Source organism: Bos indicus, chromosome 8 (genome assembly GCF_029378745.1).
Source record: "Bos indicus isolate NIAB-ARS_2022 breed Sahiwal x Tharparkar chromosome 8, NIAB-ARS_B.indTharparkar_mat_pri_1.0, whole genome shotgun sequence".
Taxonomy (NCBI): domain Eukaryota; kingdom Metazoa; phylum Chordata; class Mammalia; order Artiodactyla; family Bovidae; genus Bos; species Bos indicus.
The window spans coordinates 33792778-33798777 of record NC_091767.1 but is presented as its reverse complement, the minus strand read 5'-3'; positions in this window follow the sequence as shown (position 1 = coordinate 33798777).

The window sequence follows — 6000 nt, the reverse complement described above, 5'->3', positions numbered from 1 at the left end:
ATTGGATTTTAGATGAAAAACTTCATTTTGAATGCCAATGCAAGAAGATACAGTTGAAAAAGTTCTTCTTTTCAAATTCTCACAAGGGGAATCAAGAATGAAATGTCAGTTGAACTAATTTTCTAGGGGCGAGGAGTACACACAGAAACCATTATTATTCCTTATATACTTCTAAATCAGCTAACTGCTACTGCTAAGTCACTTCAGGCATGTTCGACTCTGTGCGACCCCATAGACGGCAGCCCACCAAGCTCCCCCCTCCCTGGGATTCTCCAGCCAAGAACACTGGAGTGGGTTGCTATTTCCTTCTCCAACGCATGAAAGTGAAAGTGAATTCACTCAGTCGTGTCCGACTCTTAGCGACCCCATGGACTGCAGCCCACCAGGATCCTCTGCCCATGGGATTTTCCAGGCAGGGGTACTGGAGTGGGATGCCATTGCCTTCTCCAAATAAAGAAAATATTCAAGGGTGAATATTTTCTGCTGCAATTTTCAAATGCATTGGGCAAACACAAAGTCCAGTAATCCACAGGTTAAAAAAAAAATGTTTCTTCTAAGATAAAGGAGGTTATTAAAAACAAAAACATAAAAGAGAGCTCTCTTCATTAAAAAAAAAAATTCATTGGAATATGGTCGATCTTTTAATTGACTTTAAGCAATAAATTCCATATCATAAAAGAGAATTTACTAAGATATTTGTTTATGTCATTGTGAACTAACTTATCAAGATACATTTGGTTAAATACACATCATTCTTTTCTTGTTTCTCCATCTACTTTTCTCTCCCTGACCCCCATTTCATTGATCCAATTCATTTGTTTTATCAAATTTTAGACAGTGTCTATGAAGTATCAAGTAATGTGTGTTTTAGAGCTAAAACAGTTTTCTTGTGAAAAAGAAATGATGTCTGTATGGCAGACATCAATACACACCCACAAGGTAAGATACAAGCACAAAGGGCTAAGGAAACAATCAGGAGGAATCTGACCAAGGTCAAGTCCTAGAAAGACTCCCAGTGGAAATAAAGCCTGGTTTGAATTCTGAAGGATATAAGGAATTGTGAGCAATACAAGTCTGTTGGGTTGGAAGGGAGGTGAGCTCGATCTCTCAAGAAAGGCGTGAAGATGTGCCAAAGCTAGGAGTAAACAGGAATTGGAGTTTTGTTCCCCCCCCTCCCCGGGACCCACAGATAATTAACTACTGATGCAACACAGTGCAGAGTGCACAAAGTTGATGGATGACACTGGGAAATGGGTAAAAAAAAAAAAAAAAGAACCTTGCTTCAGATGTTATGATTCAGCAATAAGTAACAATAGAAAGATTTTAGGTAGAGATATGATATGATCACATGACCTGATTAGAAGTGATTTAGAAGGGGCAAAGATGGTGAAGTATTACCTCACTTAACAATTGTAGAAGTGTGTTCAATTGCATAACTTTTCTGAGCCTCAGCTTTCTCATTAAAAAAAATATATATATATATTGGCTATACCCTGAAGTTGTGAAGGTTAGATAATATGTATATAAAGCAGCTAGTGTAGTGACAGAAATCTATTAGGCACTTTACTAGTAGATTCCCTTCATTAGTTCTTAGCCTCTAGTAAGTTAGTTTCCAATTTTATAAGGAAGATGATTTTTCTCTATAACATAATTCCTCTCTCTCTCATGACAATCCCTCTTTCAATGAGCAAAGAATGAGGAGAAGCTCTGCTGCTGGAAACTGATTAACATGTACATTTATGTGCTTAGAAAAAGAAACATGCCATCTTTAAATAGGTATCTCAAAAGAAGTTCATATATTGCATGTGTTATGCAGTTTGGACTAAAAATCCAGGCAGAAATAGTGATTAAAAACACACACACACACACACACACACTCTAATACTGCTATTTTGCCATGCAATCACAAAAGCGATGTGTCTGCTAGAGCCATCCTAGTGAAGAATGCTAGCTAGCACTGAGCAGCTCTAAATATATTTTTTGCAGGTGGATAGATAGTTAGTTTCCAAGTTGGCTTGTCATGGTGAATGATATTTAAGTGTGAAGATCAGCTGCAAAGTTGTTCACATTACCACTTTCTCTTTCTTGGCTATCATTTCACAAGACAAAGTCAGTGAACCAGATAAGGGAAAATGTGGATATGTATGTTTGCATATGTTTGTCTTTTTTACCCTTTCCTTCTGTATCCTGTTCTCCAGTTGGTTTATCTCCTCTGAATCAGTGCTACTTATTACAAAGATATAAAAATGCTTCTACACAAACACTTTCTGTTTGACCTCAAATTAGGCTTTGAAGGAGGAAGAAAATATTTTCCAATACTTTCAGAAAAGTAAGATTCTTATGTTGAAGCTTTAATATGTTTTTCAAAGCTATGCCTAAGGAAATTTTCAGAAAATTAGCAACTGGACTGACTGGTTGAAACTGTCTCCTTTGTGGAATACAGTGTTAATTTCAGGCAAATTTAACTGTGTGACTGAGTGGCAATTAAGCAGTGTAGAGACTGCTAGTTGTGGGTTAAAATAATTTATAAGGCTTAATTAATTGTTAGAACAACTGATAGCCCTGTCAAATTGGCAAGCAAGTTCATTGATCTTAAAATTCAGCTGAGCTCAAGAGAAAGACTGACGAAATAATTTGTAGACTATGACAGAGATTGCTAGAGAGAAGTTAACATGTGAAGGTAGAGGATATACCACCAGAAAAGATAAAATAGAGACAGTATTTTCAAGGAAATATTATGCCCACATATTTCCAGAGACAAGACTCCAGGAGCCCAATATCTATCTTTCTCATATATTGCACATTTTTTAATTACTTTTAATGACTTCCTACTTTTTCGTTTGTACTGAGCACATGATAAATAGGTCAAATCCTGTGCCATGTCCACTTAATCTCAAGTTTTGAAAGAATAGCCACAAATCCAGCTAAGTGTCTCCTTTCCTATTAACCAGCAACATTTAGGCTTTCCTGTAATCCTCTCAAGGCTGAAATAATGCTACTCTGTTCCTCTTTTTTCAGAGAAGGCAATGGCACCCCACTCCAGTACTCTTGCCTAGAAAATCCCATGGACGGAGGAGCCTGGAAGGCTGCAGTCCATGGGGTCGCTGAGGGTCGGACACGACTGAGCGACTTCACTTTCACCTTTCACTTTCATGCATTGGAGAAGGAAATGGCAACCACTCCAGTGTTCTTGACTGGAGAATCCCAGGGACAGGGGAGCCTAGTGGGCTGCTGTCTATGGGGGTCACACAGAGTTGGACACGACCGAAGTGACTTAGCAGCAGCAGCAGCAGTTCCTCTTTTTTATATTAAGGATGAATGAGTATTTTTTTCACCCTGTAGATTGGACAACTTTTAAAAACTCAAGACATCCTGAAATCTAAAATAACAGGCCACCCCTCCATGGTGTTCACTCATCTTTAATTGATGAAATGAGAGACAAAGGAAAAAATAGGCAATATCCTTACTTCTTTCAAAGTTTTATAAACAAGAAAAGCCAATCCTTGAAAGAAGGGACTGAGCTGTGGTATAGAAGTTCTAATCAACGTCAGCTATTCCTAAAAATAGAAGTAATCTTCTAATTTGTCAGGGGACATACTACATCATCCATAGAGAGGGCTACAGTAATCACATAAGCTATGTTACATTTTATAATTTTGCAGTCATAGAGTATGTAAGTGGTAATGAACATGAAACAGTAATTAGAAAGAAGGAGTCGAATACTGCCTATAGCAAAGCCATTCCAGAAAAAAGAAATGGATAAAACTGAGATATTTTACATCAGATATCTCTTAAGTACCACTCTGTGTCTTCTGTCTTGGGGACCTCTTTCACTTCCTACATCCAGTCATGACTACTGTGCTCAACTCTGAATAAGTCCTTCTCCAAATTTTAATATCTGTCTAAAGGGAAAGTCATGTCAGTGGCCTTTTAGATGATGATCATGCAAGACTGAACAACCAGTCACAAATGAATTGATACCAGTACCTGGTCCTTGATTTGACATTTCTTCTTCCCTGTTTCAATCCCCTTTGCCCTAGTGTCTGCTCCATAAAATTGCATTCCATTATGTTAGTAGCCTATAAACCTTTTCCTTGAACTTGCTTTCCAGTAATAAAACATAGTGAAACATAATTTCTTTTAAAATTAACCAAAGAAAAATAAATACAGAATAGCATGTTGTCAATAGATGTGAAAACTAAAATACTATGACTTCTCTGTATTGAAACTTACAACTCTAAGTGTTCCAAGGCAATAATGAGATATCCAGGAGTTTGACATTACTCATAGATTTAACTGGGGCAAACTATTTGGACAACAAGGATGTTCATACTATTGTGAATTTGAAAAGGAAGAGTATAAGATATGTGAATTGCCACACTCTATCATAGCTAGGTCATTTTGTCTTTGTGTATTGATGCCTCCTTGCTTTAGGATTAAGAACTGTTAGTTCCAGTGAATATGTTCGTATCCAAAAACTATAGCTATTAACAGCCTCAATAGTTGTAGCAAAAATCATGTTTTAGACCCTAAAGGTTATACTGTTATCTCTTCTATCCACTTCTCACACTCTTAGGCAAGAGTCATCTTGCCTAAAGGGCTTCTTTCCACTGGTGTGAAACAAAATTTTTTATTTCTCATTCAAACTTACAGTATACTACTTTTAGTCATGACTATCTTTCCATTAGAGTGTTTTTAAATCTCCAAGGAGGCGTCAAACCTAGAGAATTAATGAACTGGAGCTTTTTGAATTTTTGTTTAAATATACATAATTTTAACAGGAAATCTAATTTTTAAAAGGCAAGATCAAGGAACTAGGGAAAATATGACATTGGCAAACATTGGGATGAATGATCTTTCTCAGTCCTTGACAAAGCTTTGAAGATGTAGCTTAGCAATCTCTCGATACAAACTTGGAAAAGTGCACAATCAATAAAATGCGTTGTTACATTTTCATACCACTTATTTGTTTTATTTTCTGTAAATTATTGGGTTTAACTTGCGTGTGTATAGTCATTTCAACTGGAAAAAAGGGGGAAAGGCGATACCACACATGCCATATTAATGCTTAACTTTTAAAGTTTTAACAATTTGATTATTTTAATCACATAAACATTTATTAGGTAATTTTGAAATGCCAGAGTCATGCTTGACATTAAGATTCTAAGAACTTCTTAAACATAGTTTGAATCCACAACAACTGAACATCTAGTATCTGGAGTCAAAAAATAAATGTTATGAATTTATTATAATTCAGGTAATGGCAGATTTATATGTGGAAGATAATTAGATTATGGGGTGGAAGCACTTGTATTAGGAACCTTGGAAATGGCAACCCACTCCAGTATTCTTGCCTGGAAAATCCCAGGGACGGAGAAGCCTGGTAGGCTACAGTTTGTAGGGTTGCAAAGAGTTGGACATGACTGAGCGACTTCACTTCCTTCCTTCCTTTGGGGATAAAAGTTTAGGATCAAGAGATATTCCTCTGAGTAAATAAAATTTCAGTCTTTAAAGATAAATTGAAGTTGTTTGGGCACATATTGGGTGTTGAGTTTGCAGAAGAGTGTATACCACATTATGCTAAGAGTCATGCTGTTGTTAAATGGTATCTTGCAAATAAAGAATCTGTAAGTTTTTGTTTATGGCTGGATCAAATGCTGAGGGGTAAGACATGAGACAAAGCATGTGAGATGGGAGTACCAAGCTAAACTGTGGTAGTGGTTGTCTCCCAGTCACGTCTGACTCTTGCGATCCCACGGACTGTTGCCTGTCATGCTCCTCTGTCTATGGAATTTTCCATACTGGAGTGGATTGCCATTTCCTTTCCAGGGGATCTTCCTGACCCAAAGATCGAACTCAGGTCTCTTATGTCTCCTGCACTGCAGAAGGATTCTTTACCGACTGAACCAGGAGGGAAGCCCGAACTAGCAGTTCTGAAATCTGTGGGAAGCACTGGAAGCCTTTTTAAAATAACTGTTTATTGTAATTAGGTTTGTGTTA